Here is a 21,820-nt window from a genome sequence, read left to right on the forward strand (position 1 = left end):
CTCTTTTTCTAGAAAAACAGCACTGGGAAGAACCACTTCAGAGCTCTTTGGCTGTTCTATTGTGTTGGTAGAGTGACTGGGGAAACTCAGCCAGATGGGCAGGGCATAAATAATAAAATTACAGTGGTAAGTACTTAATTCGTTCTGGAGGTCTGTTCTTAACCTGAAACAGTTCTTAACCTGAAGCACCACTTTAGCTAAAGGGGCCTCCTACTGCCGCCGCATTGCCAGAGCACGATTTCTGTTCTCATCCTGAAGCAAAGTTCTTAACCCAAGGTACTATTTCTGGGTTAGCAGAGTCTGTAACCTGAAGCGTATGTAACCTGAGGTACCACTATATTACTATTCTTATTCTTGGTATAGGGGGTGGGCTGCTTCTTGTGTATTCTGTTTCAATCTATCTCTGGTAACCCCTCTCCATCTGCCGCGAAAGAGGCGCGCATCAAAACACTGACGGAAGAAACTTTCTGCATTTCCAATTCAGTTGGCCACCAGTCGCGAAGCAGCAGCGAGGAGCAAGTTAACTGATGAATCAGCTGATGAGTCAGCTCGATAGAAGCTATAAAACTGCTATTAGTATAATACTATGTTTAATTAGGGTACAAAACTGCATCGCGCTGCCTTTGATTAATGCTTGTTAAGGAGTCGCGAACGCCTGCTCAGATCAGAAGGCTGGTTATCTCGAGCGAACGAAAGATCCCGTGGACAAAATGATGCTGTCAACAACAAAAGCTTGGAAAAAATGTAAATCAAAGCAGGGGAAGGCATTTTGTCACACAGAAAGGGAGGTAGGACAGCTTTCTGTTTGCTTATTTATTTAGCTAACCATTTTAGAATGAATTCATCGGGGATTTAATTTTCGATCCGACAAAGTGGACTTGAATCCATGAAAGCTAGTGGGTTTGATGAGACCCTTTCACTGCCTCAATTGTTTCTCATGTGATTGGAAAACACTACTAAACCTTGGGTTACGTAAATACAATCCTGGTAACAACACACACAACATAACAGGCCGTTTTTGACTATGTAACTTCTATTTCAAACACAATTCAACATATAATATCTCACAAAGCGTAATTCCATAGACCAACACATCATGCAAACAGAACTTATCAAGAGTAATTAAAGTCCAATGGATGGTCAGGAGATAAAGTCCATTTGGTTCCTAAATTGGCATATTGGCAATAACCACAATATGGTGTGCTTATCTTATGATGTTCCACGTATCGCTGCTTTGAGGATTCTAACGTTCCTTATATGTAGATATCGGATCAGATGGAAAGCTTGAAGGTATGACACATGTAGATATCGGATCAGATGGAAAACGTGAAGGTATGGCACGACAATGATTCCAGGATAATACCTTGTTTTGCCCAACTGGGCTTTGTCAGCCGTGCATACTCTAAATTAAACAAACATGATATAACATAATCCTTATGCAAACTAAGTAACATAACATACAAATTAAACAAGAAGTTTACATACCATATTCTTGTATGACGGAAACATGGAACAAAATAAATTCAGTTAATCCAATCACTGGCCAAAGTTCCTATTTGTACAGAGAGGAAGTATAGATTCTAACACAGGTGGCTACAATTTCTGTAAATGTTGATGAAAGAGACCATAGATCTATCCGGACAAAAAATGACTGATCTCTACTGTGTATTTGGAAAGGTGGTATGTCTGTCTGCCCATCCATCTCTCTCTGTCTATCTGTTCCCTTTACATTCAGCTGCCTCTCAAGATATCATTACCAAGCTCGGCATGAGGTTTCCTGAGGTGGGGGCAGTGGATGCAAATTAATTGAAACAAAGCATGTTTTCTATCTTACTCGTAATCCTGTACTCAAAACAAACACAAAAAGTCAGTTGATCATTATGGTGTCGGAAGCCTGCAGCCAACAGAAGGAATGATGCGCTCGCCACAATATATTGAGGTTCTACAAAAGAGAGTTATTCCAGAGCTGGAAAAGAGGTATCCTGACGGTACTGGGATATTGCAGTACCGCAATACACATCGAAAGTGGTGAAGAAATTCATGACAGAGCAGCAAATGCAGGTACTTGATTGGCCAGGGAATTCCCCGGGCGTAAAGCCCATTGAGAATTTGTGGTCTATATGCAAAAGTGACCTCCGTGCTGCAGATTGTACGACTATGGAGAAGCTCATTCAGGCACTGATTCAAGTGTGGTACAGGGATCTGAAAATCAACAGTGACTGTTTGAAACTGCAGTGGTACCTCAGGTTACATACGCTTCAGGTTACATACGCTTCAGGTTACAGACTCCACTAACCCAGAAATAGTGCTTCAGGTTAAGAACTTTGCTTCAGGATAAGAACAGAAATCGTGCTCCGGCGGTGCGGCAGCAGCAGGAGGCCCCATTAGCTAAAGTGGTGCTTCAGGTTAAGAACAGTTTCAGGTTAAGAACAGACCTCCGGAACGAATTAAGTACTTAACCCGAGGTACCACTGTAGTAGACTTCATGCCAAACCGTGTTCAAATGCTACTTAAAAATAGCAGAGGTCATATCCATTACTGATGTATGTATATGTGCGTTTTGTACATGTATATGTGAGTTTGGCACAATAAACTCCATTGTTTGTTTAATTCACTTGCACAAGGGTGTAACACCATTTTGGACCAAGATAGTGCACCAAATTAACTCTAATTAAGCATTAGTCTCTCCCCCACCACCACCAATGGATGTTCCTTGGGTCAGAACTCTGGATTGGTGCACATGTGGACACAGTCCTAAAACTCGGAAATTGCACTTTCCATTTAAAAACCACCATTTTTTTGAGTTTCTTCAAATTCCTGGGCTTATTATATACAGTCTAGTGGGGACTCCTGTAAGAAAATATTGCTCTGTTTTTGCACCCACACACACTACTTTTAATTGTCCTCCGAGAAGTGGAGGAGAGGGGGGAAAGGAAAACCGGGATATTCTGGGATCAAAAAAGAAACCGGGACGGCTTCTGTAATTCTGGGACTGTATCTGGAAAATCAGGACACTTGGAGGGTATGGGGTTATTAGAAGGATACAAAGGGGGAGAGTCATGCCTTGCCTCTTAGTGGCTTGCCAGAAAGACAGGATTAACAATATAATCTAAAATTAGCAACCTCTGCGAGGCAGAAGTGTTTCAGACGTGCTTGTGCGTAAGTCTTATCTGCATCACAGACTTGAAGTGGTACTCTGCAGATAATCTTTTCTGCGATATTGTTAGAGGGAACGTGATTGCATTTGATCAAGAGCAATGAAGGTCAGGTGATGTTTCTATAGCTGATCAGGCCTGGGCCCCACAACAAAGTGGGACAAAGCAGCTGTCTCAGACGTTGGAAGGCCCCAGGGTGGCACACAGTGGCGTAGCGTGGGGGTGCAGGGGGGGGCCAGCCGCACCGGGCGCAACATCTGGGGGGGGGGTGCGCTCGCACTCGCAGCTCTCTGCCCCTACCTGGCTCACTCACACTCTCTCACTGCAGTGCTGGCTGTGCGAATCCGATCCGAGCTGCCGGGTCGCTGCCCACTGTGGAGAGGAGGGTGCCAGGCGTGGTGCGGTGTGGAGAGGGAGCGAGGGACTATCTGGGGGAGGGACAGTGCAGCGGGGGGGGCGCAAATTACTTGCCTTGCCGCGGGTTAGGGGGCGCAAATTACCTGCCTTGCCCCGGGTGCTGACAACCCACGCTACGCCACTGGTGGCACACTCACAAGCACCTCACCCGGCCTGCATCACTGGCAGAGAAGCAGCGCTAACATTGGCACCAAAATCTTGTGAGATTCCATGAAGTGCAAGAGATTTTGGCGAGCTCTCACCAGATCTTGCTGTAAATCAGCACCGATGCCGTGCCGCTTCTCCGGTGGCGGAAATGGGTGAAGCGGCAGTGCTACCAGTTGAGGGGGGGTGACATGGTGGTGATGCCAGCAGGAAAGGCAGTGGGGTAGGTAGCAGGGAAGAGAGCACTTCCCATTTCGCAGCAGCACCGCCCCTGGAGCAGATGAGCAATAAGAACAGGCATAGGCAAACTCGGCCCTCCAGATGTTTTGGGACCACAACTCCCATGATCCCTAGCGAACAGGACCAGCGGTCAAAGATGATGGGAATTGTAGTCCCAAAACATATGGAGGCATGACATCAGAAGCATTACTGTCTCCAACCATGGAGAGAGAGTCTTTCTTCTTCTTCTTTGGCGATCACTCATAGCCAAGTAAGATTGTCTTCCATGAACATGGTTTTAACAGTGAGTCCGTAAGTGACTGTGGAGGCCAATTCTGGATCCACACATCCTGCCACAGTGGGGACATAGGTTTCCAGGCAGGAGTTGATCACGGTGAGGGTTTGCCAAACATGCCTTCCTGTTAGCCAGTGTGGTGTAGTGGTTAAGAGCGGTGGACTCGTAATCTGGTGAACCGGGTTCACGTCTCCGCTCCTCCACATGCAGCTGCTGGGTGACCTTGGGCTAGTCACTTCTTTGAAGTCTCTCAGCTTCACTCAGCTCACAGAGTGTTTGTTGTGGGGGAGGAAGGGAAAGGAGATTGTTAGCCGCTTTGAGGCTCCTTCGGGTAGTGATAAAGTGGGATATCAAATCCAAACAACAACTCCTCTTCTTCTTCTTCTTCTTCTTCTTCTTCTTTTTCTTCTTCTTAGCGCGTTTCTCCCTTTCATCCTGAGTTTGAGCATCTTCAAAGCCCGTGACACCTTTGGTAAAGGCTGTTCTCCAATTAGAGTGCTCGCAATTCCCAGTTGTCGGTGTTTATACTACATTTTTTTAGATTTGCCTTGAGAGAGTCTTTAAACCTCTTTTGTTGACCACCAGCATTACACTTTCCATTTTTAAGTTCGGAATAGAATAGTTGCTTTGGAAGATGATAACGAAGTTGATGTTGAAGAATCATTGCTTTGACATTGGTGATCTTTGCTTCTTCCAGTACACTGGCATTTGACTGCCTGTCTTCCCAAGTGATGTGTAATTTTTTTTGGAGACACCATTAATGGAATCTCAAGCATACAGTAAGTTTGGTAGTATAGCTCTCATAACTAGCAGTCATTGATAGCCTTATCTTCCATGAATTTGCCTGATCCTCTTTTCCAACCGTCCTGCTGATTCCTGTGGGAGCATGTTCCTAAAGTCAAACTGCTGGAGAATCACAGCGAGTGCTGTGGCTGCAGAAACACACAACTCCTAACTACTGCCAGCTTTCCAAATTCCTTTCACCTTCCAGGAGGAAGAGGCCTCTTCGGCGCATTATGTATCCCAAGGCCCATAAGCCACAACATAAGCCACCGCGTGACTATTCTGCTGCTATGCACATTGACTGGGGAATAGTGGATTCAAGAGCACTTTCTTTCCAACAGCTGTGCTTCATAGGGCGGCCTAAGGGAGACGAGAGTACCATAAATAAAATAAAGCAGGCTCGTGAAATTGTCTCTTGCTCTTAACATTTCCATATGTCCTCGTTTTCATTTCAGATCTGCTGCTTGTTTTTCGGGGATATGTGTGTGTGTGAGAACAAATCAAAACGCAGTGGAACAGGCAAAGCTAAGATTAAGGAATTAGGATGCTTGAAGTGTGGGCTTGATTGTTCCCAATGTGAAAAGCAACAGCATTTTCCGGGAGGGACCTTAATCTTTGGCATATATTTTCTCTACGTTCCCAATTGTCATGGAGATACGATATGTGCGTGAGATTGCCGAACCGATAAGCATAACGACAGTAATAATAATATTAAAAAGAGTCTTGCTTTCTGAAGACAAAACAAAGGAGGAGATGGATTGGAGGAGGAAATGAAAGCCTGGGTTTTTTTGAAATATTTACAGGAAGGCGATGATCATTGTTATTTATTTTTCCCAAGGAAAGATTAGCACCACTATATTAGAATATGATTGTCTGAGCTCTGATTGAATTATTCTGTGCCGACACACTTGGCATTTTTTGCATGAAGCTGCTTAATAATGTTGCCAGAAGACGCCGTCGCCCGGAAAACAAAAGCCTGCTGTTTAAAGTTGATTTCATTCAAATAAGTGGCACTGCTTATATCGGTATTTGCTCCTCGCTGGCATCGATTTGCCTTAAGTCAAATCCCCTTTGATCCTCCAAAGACAAGGCGTGTATTCGCTCGAATGTGCTTTGGGGAAGTGTGCCAGTAGGTGCCTCCACGGAAAGAGATTATAGTTTTTACAGGTGGGAGCCTGAAGAAGAGATTGCTGCTCGTGGTTTGTTGCATGCGTCTTCCATTTTCATTTCTGCTAAGCAGGCTTTTCAAGGGCTCTGTATTCTCTTAGAAACCTGCCAGACCTATTTGACCACCGGTGCCAAAACAGCATGGAACGTGATGGCTCGAGGCTGTTCTCTGTTCTCTTGGGCCCCCTCTCTGCATTTTAAAGCATCATATGACTGTAAACACTGACGGCTTCCCCCAAAGAACTCTGGGAACTGTAGTTTGTTAGGGTGCTGAGAGGTGTTAGGAAACCCTGGTTACCCTCTGTTATGTACTGAGTTGAATAGGATCCAAAATGCAGCAGTCTGATTGGTCCTAGAACAATAGGTTTCACAATGCAGCAGTCTGATTGGTCCTAGAACAATAAGATCCAGAATGCAGCAGTCTGATTGGTCCACAGGAGCCACCCAATCCAGCTCCAGGTGGAAGTGAATCCACAACCTGATTTGCCTACAGGAGAATCCTGGAATTAGCCAATCATGTGCGGCCCATTGTGTAAATAATGTATATAAAGCAGACATTCTGGGGGAACTTCCATTCCTCACTACTATGAGCTGAATAAAGAGTATGAAATCCACTCTCGACTCCAAGTATATTTCACCCTCAGAGAGCTACAAGTCCAAGAGTTCCCTGGGAAAATGGATTATTGACTGTTAAACTACTCAGGGAATTGTAGCTCTCTGGGAGATACAGTAGATGTCAGGGAATTATTGTTGGCATCCGTTTGCCTCGGGAGACAGTGGGAAAGTGTGCCTTTGGAGGTAAAGTCCAACAGTTGGAGAGTTACAGCGCTTGCTGTGGCTGTAGGGACTGATACATGTTTTATTGCAGGTGGAGCAATGAAATTGTACTCAAATTTCATTTTTTAAAAAAATAATATTTATTAGAAGTTTTATAGTTACAGGAAAAAAGATATAGGAAAAAAACAAGCAATAAAGAGTTAACAAACAATACATCAAGAATAGAAAGAAAAAAACAACAAAAAAGTACAACAAAACAACAAGAAAAAACATTTAAAAACACATCCAAATTTCATATCTTTATCTTTCATTTGCTTGTTTCCTCGACTTCCTCACACCTCCTTTTTTTGTATTCTAGTTCAAATTAGCTAATTCGGCAAATCCTTTCCCTCTTTCTCAATTCCCTCCCCCCCATAATTTATCTTAACACGATCTAATTTTAAATTTTTCACTTTAACCCATTAACAATCAGTTTTTGCATAATTCTTAATAGCATTTCTGTTAAAACCATATCACTTCATTCCAGTATTCTTCTAACATTCATTAATTTTGCAATATTTCTGTAAATATACTTTAATTTTTTTCCAATCTTCCTCCATCGACTCTTCTCCCTGGTCTCGGATTCTGCCAGTCATTTCCGCCAGTTCCATGTAGTCCATCAGTTTCATCTGCCATTCTTCCCGGGTGGGTAGATCTTGTGTCTTCCAATACTTTGCGATGAGTATTCTTGCTGTACTCAAATTTCAAATTAGACCCATAGGACATAAGGGAAATGAGTGGGTCTACTTTGAGTAAAACTTAGTGATGAAGGCATCATCCTTCCTCTGCTGCTGCTTTTCTTTTCTTAGCACCATGACCCCACACTGGAGTTCCCAGAAGTGCACTCCTTCAAATCTCATTTGTCTCCATTTTAAACACTTAGCCATGACCTCACTTGGGCTTATGTATGCAGTGCCTCACTGAATGCATTTGTCACACAACTGTAAAGTCCCTAATTCAGACTGTGAAGGTATTAGAGCACGTAGACTTTTCACCAAATACTCTCAGACGGGGGCTGGAAGTATCTCAGAGCAGCCTGAAAAAGAAAATTCTCAGAAATGCGATCGGAAAGTTGTTTTCTGAGAAATTTCACCCCAGCCAAACAGACAGCTTTGCCTTCCCTCTCGGAAGATAGACGGCGTATGTTCCGAGTGCTCGGTTGGGGTGTCCAAGGGGAATGATTGGCTTTGTCAGGCAGGTTGATAGCCTGGCTAGCCGAGAAGCTAAAGGGCAAAGAGCCCAGTATGAGGCAACAGACAGGAACTGGAGGGTAATGGAGAAAGGAGATGGAAAGAGCTTGGGGAGAAGAGAAGCAAAAAATTGAGTTGAGAGAGGGAGAAGGCAAGGGCTGAATTTCACATAACTAGACAAACCTTTTTCTCACTTTTTTATTTTTATTTTTATTTTTAAAAAAGTTCTCATATTCACATTCACAAGTTTTCCAGGCAGTTATTACCATTTACGGGACGCGGGTGGCGCTGTGGGTAAAAGCCTCAGCACCTAGGGCTTGCCGATCGAAAGGTCGGCGGTTCGAATCCCCGCGGCGGGGTGCACTCCCGTTGTTTGGTCCCAGCGCCTGCCAACCTAGCAGTTCGAAAGCACTCCTGGGTGCAAGTAGATAAATAGGGACCGCTTACTAGCGGGAAGGTAAACGGCGTTTCCGTGTGCGGCTCTGACTCGCCAGAGCAGCGATGTCACGCTGGCCACGTGACCCGGAAGTGTCTCCGGACAGCGCTGGCCCCCGGCCTCTTAAGTGAGATGGGCGCACAACCCTAGAGTCTGTCAAGACTGGCCCGTACGGGCAGGGGTACCTTTACCTTTACCTTATTGCCATTTACCACATTTAGAAAAAAAGTTGACTGAACAGAACAACAGCAGCACATTGAGCCACCTGCAGACATACAAGCTAGACACACAGATCCCCTGGAAAAAAGGACCCCAGTTGGCTTGGAAATAATGTTATTCCACGGCCAGAAATGTGTTATGGAAGAGATCAATCTATACAGGGCAAAGCAAGCCACATGACGTTCAACAAGACCACGTAATATATAAATTGATAACACTTCCAACGGGGATATGCATTGTTTGCAAGCTGCCAACTTCCAATTTTCCCCCCCAATCTTAAAATGCATTAAATCTAATTGCAACGCAAAGAGAAAAATAAATTTCCATTGGGTAAGCATTTTAAAATTCTCAAGCTTTCCTTTGCATAACCAACTGCTGTAGAACTGCCTGCTCTTGTAAAATTTCTTCTTTGCTGCTCTTAGTGAGTGCCTAATGTTAGAAGAGGAGGCAGGCATTTCTCAACAGAGGTGCAAGTCTGGAGTGGGGTGACAATACGGCCTGTGAACAACCTGTGCAGCTCCACCTAAATCCTTTGGCTGCAGACATGCAATTCTGAGTAAAAGATTTTACACACACACACACACACACAGAGAGAGAGAGAGAGAGAGAGAGAGAGAGAGAGAGAGAGAGAGAGAGAATTTTTTACATAACATAATGCAGCCTGTTTGATGCAAATACTCATATTTTTCTCTCCCAAAGATACCAGGGCAGTCATCCCCAAGAAGGCAATTACGTTGTTTTTCATCCTCCGCGCAGCTCAAGAGATGCAAAGAGTTTTATTAAAAATAAAACATCTGGGCAGCTCAGTGGAGGTTTAGCATTTCAGCCTGATGCGATTAGAAGCGGCTGAACTCTTAACCCGTGGGAAAACTGGGGCCCTGAAGATGGCTCCTCCTAAGAGGGTTTTTCTGGCAGGAAGTTAAGCACAGGATTGAAGCAGGTGGTTAAAAATAATACAGAACAAAGATTAACATTTCAATAATCCTGGGCATTTCCACCAGGCCGCAAATAGGGAGGCATGAGCCTATCAATGCAATTTGTCCACCGTTACGTAGGCGCTATAAATAGCCCCGCTAATGAAAGTAGACGTGCTGTCCTTTGAACTGCTATGTTCTGGGCTCCCCTATAAGCCCTGGCACAACTCCCTCTCCACTTCCTGAGAGTTTTGCTTCGAAAGGATCCGACCCCTACGGGTGCGCGAGTCTTTGGCTGGAAGGAAATGGGAGATTTTGCCAGCCTTCCCCCCCACCCAAATTGTTGAGGCGTTCCTAAATAAAGGACTTAGCATGCAAGGCACATGAAGGTTGTTTTGGCTGAGAGAAGAATAGATTAAATGGGGTCAGGATAGTTTAGAGCAGGGGTAGCCAAACTAAGGCCCGGGGGCCGGATGCGCCCCAATCGCCCTCTCAATTCGGCCCGCGGACGGTCCTGGAATCAGTGTGTTTTTACATGAGTAGAATGTGTCCTTTTATTTAAAATGCATCTCTGGGTTATTTGTGGGGCCTGCCTGGAGTTTTTACATGAACAGAATTTGTGCTTTTATTTAAAAAGCATCCCTGGGTTATTTGTGGGGCATAGGAATTCGTTCATTATTATTTTTTTCTTCAAAATATAGTCTGGCTCACCACATGGTCTGAGGAACTGTGAACTGGCACACAGCTGAAAAAGGTTGCTGACCCCTGGTTTAGAGGAACTGGAGAGGGTGCGGCAGAGGAGACAGTTGTGAAGGAGAAATGGCTGTGAATAGATGCTTGAAAACCACCACTTTGGGCTCGAGTGTTAAGAAAACGGTGTTAACATCAAGTACAGCAGGACAATCAAACCAGTTGCCTCGAAGAGGGGGAAAGGTTTCTTTAATCCAGTGCTCTTCAGACTTTTTGATCTTAACCACCCCTTTGCTTTCTTGGAATTTCCCCATCTCAGTCCAGCCCCAACAATCAGAAAATTAAACTTTAGGAATCATTTTTCAATGGTTAGAGTTGTTTGACAATGCAATGGGCTGTCTCAGAAGGTGACAGACCCTTTCACTGGAAGCTTTTGAACCAGAGGTGGTTGCCATATTTCTAGAGGTGAAATTCAGGGCACAAAAGTTGTTGACTTTTTTTGGCAAATGAACTCAAAGTGGTTGAGGTTTTTATTAGGAAACTCAAAGATGTTCAGCTTTTCTTAAATAATTTTGAGTTCACAAACATAAAATTATAACAATACACCCATACACATCCACATTCCTCTGAATCTCTGGACTTCCCACCCTCCCTTTCGTGGGTCCTGTTATTAAACCTTTTCTACTGCATCTTTGTCAATGGTCCATATTTTATATAACTCCATTATCTGCATAGTACTTGCTACATTACAAATCGTTTTTCAGCTTTTTTAAGGAAAAACAAAGTTTTATCCATGTTTGAATTTTATTTCAAAGTCCTCATGCATATTCATCAGCATTTTAGGGCAATTTCCCCCAAATCAACCCTTTTTTTGTATGCAATTCCTTCCATGCGACTTTCTCCAACGTAATGCATTTTTGAACTCATCTTTACTAATCTTTCTCTAATAAACTTTTGTGCATAGTTCCCTCTAACACATATAATAATAATAATAATAATAATAATAATAATAATAATAATTTATTATTTGTACCCCGCCCATCTGGCTGGGCCTCCCCAGCCACTCTGGGCGGCTTCCATAGAAACAAAAAATACAGTAAAATATCACAGATTTAAAACTTCCCTGAACAGGGCTGCCTTAAGATGTCTTCTAAATGTCAGGTAGTTATTTATTGCTTTGACATCTGATGGGAGGGCGTTCCACAGGGCGGGCGCCACTACCGAGAAGGCCCTCTGCCTGGTTCCCTGTAGCTTTGCTTCTCGCAATGAGGGAACCGCCAGAAGGCCCTCGGTGCTGGACCTCAGCGTCCGGGCAGAATGATGGGGGTGGAGATGCTCCTTCAGGTATACTGGGCCGAGGCCGTTTAGGGCTTTAAAGGTCAACACCAGCACTTTGAATGTACCATTCTGCACTTTGGCTGGTTGGAGAACTGCAGATTTAGAAGGACAGGTGTCAGGAGCAGGTGCTGGGAGCAGGTCAGCGACAACTCACATGGTGCCAGCGAAGTTAACTCTTTATTCAAAGAAACAACCAGCTCAGGTAGCCAGGCCTAGTGAGCACAGCAACTCTTCCTGGTGGACCTTGCCCCAGTGACACAGTTGTGGGAACTGAAGGTCCCCGCCTTCCCACAGTTCCCTAAGTCTCCTGGGTCCTTCCCAAGTAATTTGAGACTCCTTATCTGTCTTTGCTCTTCCCTCTTCATACCTCTTCTGGTTCTGGGAGAGTAGAGGGGAGGGCAGCTGGTCATAGCAGGAGGGGGAGACCCCCTGGCTTCTTCAGCAGCCTGTCTTATCTCTGTCTCTTGGCCCCCCTCCTCTCCAACCTCTGCTTCAGCTTCTGATTCTGGATTGCTCTCTGCCACAGCCTCCTCCTGCTCACTAAACCCTGTTGCCTCTTCAGATTCTGACACCTCCTTCCTCCAGCCTGCTCCCCAAGGTGCTGGTTTTGACCTTTAAAGCCCTTTATGGCTTAGGGCCCTCGTACTTACGGGACCGCTTCTCCTGGTATGCCCCACAAAGGACCTTAAGGTCCATGAATAATCATAGTTTAGAGGTCCCGGGCCCTAAGGAAGTCAGATTATCCTCCACCAGGGCCAGGGCCTTCTCAGTGATGGCTCCGACCTGGTGGAATGCTCTGTCCCATGAGACCAGGGCCTTGCAGGATTTAACTTCCTTCCACAGGGGCTGTAAGACAAAACAATTCCTCCTGGCTTTCAATTTGAACCTGGCCTGATCTTTTGTTCCGTTTCCTTTCCTCCCCTTTTTGTGAAGATTGCCTGCTCTGGGATCCCACAGCTGGTTCTCCCCTGGTCTCCTTTCTGGCCCAAGTGGGACTAATTTAGCCAGCTAGCCCTGGTGATCATCTAATGTTTATTGGATGGATTTCCCCCCTAAATTGATTTTTGATTTTATTGTTACAGTGGTACCTCGGGTTAAGTACTTAATTCATTCCGGAGGTCTGTTCTTAACCTGAAGCACCACTTTAGCTAATGGGGCCTCCTGCTGCTGCCGCCGCAGCACAATTTCTGTTCTCATCCTGAAGCAAAGTTCTTAACCTGAAGCACTATTTCTGGGTTAGCGGAGTCTGTAACCTGAAGCGTATGTAACCTGAAGCGTATGTAACCCGAGGTACCACTGTATTTACGCTTTATACCGTATTTTATGCTGGTTTTTTTGCAGCATCAATTAAGTGTTTTAAATTTGTTGTTAGCCGCCCTGAGCCCGGTTTCCTGAACTGGGCAGGGCAGGGTATAAATAAAAAATTATTTTTTAAAAAATTTATATTCTCTCTCTGACCACACATCGTTGTTCCACCACCAATCCCTTGGCTCTGAGCGTTCTTCCCTTGGGCGTTCCCCAGCTGGGAACCACTTCTCTGTATCCAGACAGTCCATGACAGACAGCTGTCTTTCATAGAATCATAGATTTGGAAGGAACCCTTTAATGCAGGAAGCCCAAGTGAAGTATCTATGACAGATGGCCATCCAACCTCTGCTTTAAAAGCTCCAATGGAGGAGAGTCCATCCCCTCCCAAGGGAGCCCATTCCATTATCTGTTTCGGTTTGTGTATTGAGAAGCAGAAATCCCAGCTGCGTTTGAGAGCCCTCCAGCCCATTTTGCTGAGTGGGCCTTTGGGTGTCTGCTCCAAAGTCCTGACATCATTGCCACCGTTTCCAAGCCCAGATAGCCGGTGGTGAAAACTGCTAAAAGCAAAGGGGAGAGAATTGCAGCCAGCCTTACTCACTTCCTCAGGGCAGAAATGAAACAGATTTTTCCTTATTATTCACTTAGTAAAAGAGCTTGTTCCTGCCAGCACCTGGAAATTATAACTGAATCATAAACAGGAAGTCACACTACGGCTGCAACACTAAGCAGGCTTACTCAAAAGCTCGGCTGCTTTCAAAATCAGTAGGACAACCGCAAAGAAAACATTCTTAGGAGGAGCGTTGAGACGAAATCTACCACGTGTGGCACAGCTCAGCCCCCCTCCAAAACCAATGCATTCTGCCCCTTCTGTGCCACCCTCTGTAATATATTTCTGGTTTGGCCACCCTTTTTGCAATCACTTCAAACTTTAACAGAAGAAAAGCTCTACAGGATGAGATCAACGGTCCGTTTTAAGCTGCGGTCCTGTTCACACTCACCAGGGAGTAAGTCCTATTGAACTCAGCGATATTTCCTCCGGAAGAGCTATGTGCAGGATTAGAATCATAAAATCATAGAATGGGGCATTCTTAACTAAGGCATCCATGACAAATGGCACAGGGGTGGGTGGCCCAGGCACAATATAGCCTAACTACTGTTGTCTATCCTCTGGTAACTTTAAGGTTAGATTACTGCAATGCGTTATATGTAGGGCTGGCTCTGAAGATGGTTCGGAAACTTCAGCTAGTGCAGAATTCAGCGGCCAGATTGCTCACTGGAGCAAGACGGTTTGAGCCTATTACACCGATCCTGGTCCGACTGCACTGGCTACCAATTACTTTCCGGGCCCAATTCAAAGTGCTGGTTTTGACCTATAAAGCCTTAAATGGCTCAGGACCACAATACCTCAAGGACCCTCTCTTTCCGTATGAACCTACCTGGACCCTGAGATCATCTTCTGAGGCCCTTCTTCATGTGCTTCCTCCTCGAGAGGTCCGGAGGGTGGCGACACGAGAACGGGGACTTTTCTACAGTGGCTCTCAGTCTGTGGAATGCTCTCTTCCTAGGGAAGTTTGCCTGGTGCCTTCATTATATGCCTTTATGCACCAGGCAAAAACATTCCTTTTGAACCAGGCCTTTGGTTGATCTGTTTGACATCCTATACCCTTTTAAAATGTGGCTCTTTTCTGTGGGGGTGTTATTGGGTTGTTGTTTTCATTCTGATTATATATGTTGTGATCTTTTCTGCAAACCACTCTGAGACCTCCGGGTATAGGGCAGTATATAAACTCCAATAATAATAATAATAATAATAATAATAATAATAATACAGTTATATAATACCCCTACTGACATACGGAATCCGTTCTGGAGGTCCGTTTGTGAGTCGATCCAGGTCGCTGGGAGAAGTGCCGTTCTGCATGTACACATTCGGCGGCAGCGCCATTCTGCGCATGTGCAAATGGCGGCAGCCGCTTCTGCGCATGTGCAGCCGGCAGAAGCTGCTTCTGCGCATGCGCGAATCACAACAAAGCCAGTATTTACTTCCGGGTTTGCCACAGTCGTGAATCGGATTGTTCACGAGTAGGGGCGGTGGTAAGTCAAGGTTCTACTGTAATAATAATAATAATAATAATAATAATAATATTGTTAGGGGCGCAAAATTTCAACACCTGAGTCTGCCTCAATACAACTGTGTGCTTGTGTCACTGGGATCCATTGAAAACGGCTTCTCCGTGGAACCAGGAAGTAACCTGTCCTGACAACAGAACTACTCATCTTTGCAGCTGCGATATCTTGAGTGATGCAAATGCCATTAGGCGACCCAATCAATTGCCTTCGCTTAAGTTCAGGGATGCCTGACCTGTGTACAGTGAGCAAGCAATTCCCCCCAGAGGTCCAATTGGCCCTGTGAGTCTCACCTGAATGTCCTTTCTGCATCTCTCATTACACACCATCATCGGAACTGCATGGGCTGAACGGTGGAGGGGCTGATGGATCGATGGTCCGGCCCTGTGGCAGGGGACCAGATGAGATGGCCGGCTGCAAGTTCCTGTCTATTTTTATAATGATTTTTCAGAGGCACCTGGAGTGTTTCCTGTTAATTTTATGGAATTTTGGGTAGGTTATTCTGCTTTAAATATTCTTCGGTATTATTTATGTTCTCTGGCTCAATACAGTTCTGAATAACACCTTACAAATTGCTTTCTTATATCTTTTGGATTATCTATAACTTTTCTTTTTATATTTAATTTATTAAGTTCATATCCTGTTTGTTCTTGAGCTGCCATGCCAGCAGTTTGCCTGGACGGTTGGCAAATTCGAAATTTTTCTGCCAAGGCATTTTAACCTTCCATTCAATTTCTTGATTTATCAACATCAACTATTGTGTTTGTAACATTTTTATGGTTTGTTTTATTGAATCTTGTCCAGGTTTTTTAATCAATTCTTTTTCATTTTTAATCAGTTCTTCCAGCAAGTATTGTGGTGTTTTTTTTGTTCTCTCATCTTCTTTTGGAAAGCACTTTGTTGAATGAAAAACCCCACATTACCACCTTACTTGAGTCCCAGACTCAAGGGACTGGGTTTCTTGTTAATTTTAGGTTTACAACATAATTGAGAAAGCCAAGCAATTCAGGTAAACCTAGGGTTGCCACCTGACCTGTATAATAAGGATTGTCTCATATTCCAATGCAAAATGCTACTTCCTGTGTTGATACAGTTTTGTCCTGTATTTCAGATCTTCTCTGTCTCTCTGTGCCAAGTTAGAGGTCCTCTCCAAATGCATGTGGTTGAAAAGGTGTGTGAAAGGGCCATGTATTTAAGCTCTGGGTAGCCAAGCACAGACAGATTTACAAATTCACATGTATGTGTGCATGTAAGTATTTGTATGTGACAAATTCCAGAGGGGCCACCCCTGTTAAGCTGCAATAGATTGTAATGGATCACTTTCAAGTTACTTGAGCACCACTGCCATGGAGACCACTGTCAGAAGGCGGTCTGAAGATGCATCGGAACATTTGTTGTTGTTGTTTAGTCGTGTCTGACTCTTCATGACTCCATGGACCAGAGCACGCCAGGCACTCCTGTCTTCCACTGCCTCCTGCAGTTTGGTCAAACTCATGTTCATAGCTTAGAGAACACTGTCCAACCATCTTGTCCTCTGTCGTCCCCTTCTCCTTCTGCCCTCCATCTTTCCCAACATCAGGGTCTTTTCCAGGGAGTCTTCTCTTCTCATGAGGTGGCCAAAGTCTTGGAGCCTCAGCTTCACGATCTGTCCTTCCAGTGAGCACTTAGCGCTGATTTCCTTCAGAATGGATAGGTTTGATCTTCTTGCAGTCCATGGGACTCTCAAGAGTCTCCTCCAGCACCATAATTCAAAAGCATCCATTCTTCGGCGATCAGCCTTCTTGATGGTCCAGCTCTCACTTCCAATACATCACTACTGGGAAAACCATAGCTTTGACTATAGGAACATAGGAAGCCAAATATACAGAGTCGGAACATTAGTCCATCTAGGCCAGTATTGTCAGCACTGACTGGCAGAGGCTCTCTGGGGTTCTGGGCAGGTTTCTCTCCCAGCTCTAGTGAAGAGGCCAGGCAGGTTTTTGCATGCAAGGCATCTGTCATTGAGCTACAGACCTTCTGCACTGTATGGATCATGCAGCAGCCAAGCAAGAAGAAGAAGAAGAAGAAGAAGAAGAAGAAGAAGAAGAAGAAGAGGAGTTTGGATTTGATATCCCGCTTTATCACTACCCTAAGGAGTCTCAAAGCGGCTAACATTCTCCTTTCCCTTCCTCCCCCACAACAAACACTCTGTGAGGTGAGTGAGGCTCAGAGACTTCAGAGAAGTGTGACTGGCCCAAGGTCACCCAGCAGCTGCATGTGGAGGAGCGGAGACGCGAACCCGGTTCACCAGATTATGAGTCTACCGCTCTTAACCACTACACCACACTGGCTCTCCAAGCAACTCCAAATAATAATAATAATAATAATAATAATAATAATAATAATAATAATATTTGTACCTACCCCACCCATCTGACTGGGTTGCCCCAGCCACTCTGGGCAGGTCCATGCCCACATGGGATGCCCTACGAATGCTGCCTTGAGTTCCATGACGGAAGAAAGGTCAGATAGAAAAATGTAATAAAGAACTGTAATAATAAATACTGCAGCTACTAGCTCAGCAGGGAGCAGCTGAACTCAACAGTGGTCTTAAAAACGTCAATGTTTGTGTACACTTATTTGCAATTTATAGCAGCCTGATGGAGCCTCTTGCTCCCTGCCTTGAACGCACGGCCATTCTGGATCGCAATGCCCCTTGGGGCGGCCTGGTCTGTTTTCAAAAGAGAGGAAGAAGTGCATTTCTCTATAAAAACGCTGCTATTTGGCATTGCCTGTGCCCTTGTTTGCTTTTCCAGAAGAAAGGAGCATAAAGCTGAGGCTGAGGCAATGAGCACTTCAGCCATCGCCTGAAAAGCGTCTTTTATGTTTCTCCGCTGATTTTCATATGACCCAAGGAGAGTGCCTTCTTCGCGAAATGGCTTTTCAAGGGGCCTCGAATCCGGTGCCCTGTGTGGCTTTTATTCAGGGGCCTCCTCTGAGCAAAACTAATAGCTACTTGAGCTAAGCAACATTTCCTTTGTGATGCAAAGCATGAGGAGCTCAGCAGATACCGTGCTTCTCCCATGGAGCTTGGACAACAGGAACGGAACCTGCAAATGGCAGTACCTTAGCTCAAGGGGAGAGGAACCTCAGATCTTGGGGGGGGGGGAGAGGACCCTTATCAGGCCACTCTCCCCTCCCTATGCCATGCCCCTCCCTCTTCACCCTCTTTTTTCATCTCCACCAAGCTAGTGTGGTGTAGTGGTTAAGAGTGGTAGTCTCGTAATCTGGGGAAACAGGTTCGATTCCCCGCTCCTCCACATACAACTGCTGGGTGACCTTGGGCCAGTCACACTTCTTTGAAGTCTCTCAGCCCCACTCACCTCACAGAGTGTTTGTTGTGGGGGAGGAAGGGAGAGGAGAATGTTAGCTGCTTTGAGACTCCTGAAGGGGAGTGAAAGGCGGGATATCAAATCCAAACTCTTCTTCTTCTTCTAAGCAGTTGGCTCCTTACCTCTCTCGCCCTGACCTCGCCACTGTGATCCACGCAATGGTCACCTCCAGACTTGATTATCTTAACTCACTCTACGTGGGGCTGCCCTTGAGTTCTTGTTTTAACCTTTAAAGCCCTATACGGCCTAGGACCCTCATACCTACGGGACTGCCTCTCCTGGTATGTCCCACGGAGGACCTTATGGTCTCCAAACAAAGACATCTTGGAGATCCCGGGTCACAGTCAGGTTAGGCTGGCCTCAACCAGAACCAGGGCTTTTTTGGCCATGGCCCTGATCTGGTGGAACGCTCTGTCACAAGAGACTAGGGCCCTGCGGGACTTGACATCTTTCCGCAGGGCCTGCAAGACAGAGCTGTTCCACCAGGCCTTTGGCCAAGGCACAGCCTTGTGGTAATCCTCAGGGTATTTTCCAGAGAGTCTTCTTTTCTCATGAGGTCAGTCTTCAATAGTCCCCCCCCCCAATTTTGTCGTCCCCCACCCAACATATTTTCCCATTTTTTTTTCAAAACTTGGGGCTTCCCCACATCTGCTGACACTTCCCTCTTGTGTGCGGATCAGACCCTTTTGGGCACATGAAGATTGGTGCTTGGAGATTGGGCAGATCCAGCTGGAGGCTGCCTCCAGGTGCTGACTTTGGGAGTCAGGAAAGGGCGGCAAATTGTGAGTCATTTGATTTATTATTACCACATTTTTGCTGCCAGGGAGGGGGGACAGGAGATTATGGGCTTTCCTGACTCAGAGAACAAAATATCTTGGGCTGGCCCTGAGAATGAGGTGGCTATGAGTATATAGCAGCACCAGGAACACCTGACCTGACCCAGATCCGTCCTCGGATAAAATCTCGGTGCACAGCTAATGTTTACTTAGGGTTTTTAAAGCCCTAATTAAACTGACAAGCAGCAAGAGTGGGGGAAGGAGACATTGTACCTCCCCCATCTTCCATCTGCACTGCAGAGCACAGGAGGGCCAATCCTGCTGTTTCAACAGTGAGTTCCCAACAGGGGATATGTTGGTATTAGAACATAATAGGAGCTTGTTGGATCAAGGCAATGGTCCATCTAGACCAGCATCCTGTTCCCACAGTGGTCACACAGATGCCCGTGGGAAAAGGGCAAGCAGGACCTGAGCACTCCTGCAGAGCAATGGGTCAGTGCATCAGGCAGTTAACCTATGGTTACCAGATTTTTTTTTTGAAGCTGAGTAGCAACAGGGAGTGAGTAGTGGGGATGGTGAGGCAAAAGACCCTGGACCCAAGCACACATGCATATTGTAAAGGTAAAGAGACCCCTGGCCATTAGGTCCAGTCACGGACGACTCTGGGGTTATGGCACACATCTCGCTTTATTGGCCGAGGGAGCTGGCATACAGCTTCCGGGTCATGTGGCCAACATGACTAAGCTGCTTCTGGCGAACCAGAGCAGAGAACAGAAACACCGTTTACCTTCCCGCCCGAGCGGTACCTATTTATCTACTTGCACTTTGACGTGCTTTCAAACTACTAGGTTGGCAGGAGCAGGGACCGAGCAACGGGAGCTCACCCCGTCACGGGGATTCGAACCGCTGACCTTCTGATCGGCAAGCTCAAGAGGCTCTGTGGTTTAACCCACAGCGCCACCTGCGTCCCAGTCATGCATGCTGTATAAAGGTGCAAAGCCATTCTTTCGCACCCTGTGAAACATAAATGTTTTTTAAAAAACTGGGCAATGGCGTGCCACCCGCCCATGACTCCTGAGCCTTCCCTGATCTCTTTCCCGCGTCCCCCTTTGTTTTGACAGATCAGGGGAGGCTCAGGAGCCATGGGCGGCCGTCCATTGCCCAGGAGGGGTCTGCTTGGTAGTGCAGTTGGCTCTGGCTGGCTTCAGGAGAATACTCGCTGACGTGGCACAGGGAAAATGGCAGGCGTCACGGCAGCAGGCAGCAAGCAGCTCCTGAAGCCAGCCAGAGCCAACTGCACTAACAGGCTGGCTCTGGGCTGCTGAGGCTGCCACGTTTCTCGGAGACAGATTTGCAAATCTGGGGACATTCCGGGGACAGAATTTGTCCGGGGACAGATTTGCAAATCCGGGGACTGTCCCTGGGAACTGGGGACGTCTGGTAACCCTAGGTTACGGGGTCCTTGCCGCAGGATCACATTCATCCAGTGCTTTACCAACTGCACGGGCTCCCGGTGGAGTACAGGGTTAGGTTTAAGGTGCTGGTTTTGTCCTTTAAAGCCCTATGTGGCCTAGGACCCATGTACCTATGGCACTGCCTCTCCTGGTATACCCCACAGAAGACCTTAAGGTCCACAAATGACAAAATATTGGAGGTCCCAGGTCGCAAGGTGGTTATACTGGTTTCAACTAGGGCCAGGGACTTTTCAGTACCGGCCCCGACTTGGTGGAACGCTCTGTCACAAGAGACTAGGGCCCTGCAGGACTTGACATCTTTCCGCAGGGCCTGCAAGACAGAGCTGTTCCGCCTGTCCTTTGGTTTGGACTCAGTCTGACCCTTATGTTTATCTCCCTTTATGGTCTTGATTTATCGGCTACTTTTAAAATGAGGCTGCATTTTAAATTGCATTTTAACCTGTATTTTAAATTGTGTTCCCCCCCTTTTTTTTCTCCCCCCCCCCATTATGTTTTTACTGTGCTTTTATTGGTATTAGCCACCCTGAGCCCGTCTCTGGCTGGGGAGGGCAGGGTATAAATAAAATTTATTATTATTATTTAGCCAGCAGGTTGGCGGTTCGAGCCCACCCAGGTACAGGTGTGGGCAGAATTCCTGCGTTGCAAGAGGTTAGACTAGATGTTTCTTGGGGGCCCTTCCAACCCTAAAATTCTATGATTCTACAAGTTCACTCTCCCCTCCTATGGTTTCCAGCAACTGGTACTTAGAAGAATTGCTGGCACTGGCTGTGGAGGTAGAATATCATCACCAGCACCATCTGGCTGGGTTTCCCCTGCCACTCTGGGCGACTCCCAACTATTAAACTATTAAAAACATGATAAAATGTCAAACATTAAAAACTCCCCTAAACAGGGCTGCCTTCAGATGTCTTCTAAAAGTCAGATAGTTGTTTATTTCCTTGACATCTGGTGGGAGGGCGTTCCACAGGGAGGGCGCCACT

At 45.9% G+C, this 21,820-nt stretch overlaps 1 long non-coding RNA gene across 1 annotated transcript; it reads left to right on the forward strand.

Annotated features, from left to right (window-relative positions):
- The first annotated feature begins 950 nt into the window (after positions 1-950).
- LOC310681891 lies at positions 951-1,536 on the forward strand. Its single transcript, XR_014513673.1, has 2 exons — positions 951-1,290; positions 1,333-1,536. It is a non-coding gene; the product is annotated as an uncharacterized lncRNA (long non-coding RNA).
- The last annotated feature ends 20,284 nt before the right edge of the window (positions 1,537-21,820 follow it).

This window comes from Podarcis tiliguerta (genome assembly GCF_965153285.1).
Source record: "Podarcis tiliguerta genome assembly, chromosome: 7".
NCBI lineage: Eukaryota > Metazoa > Chordata > Lepidosauria > Squamata > Lacertidae > Podarcis > Podarcis tiliguerta.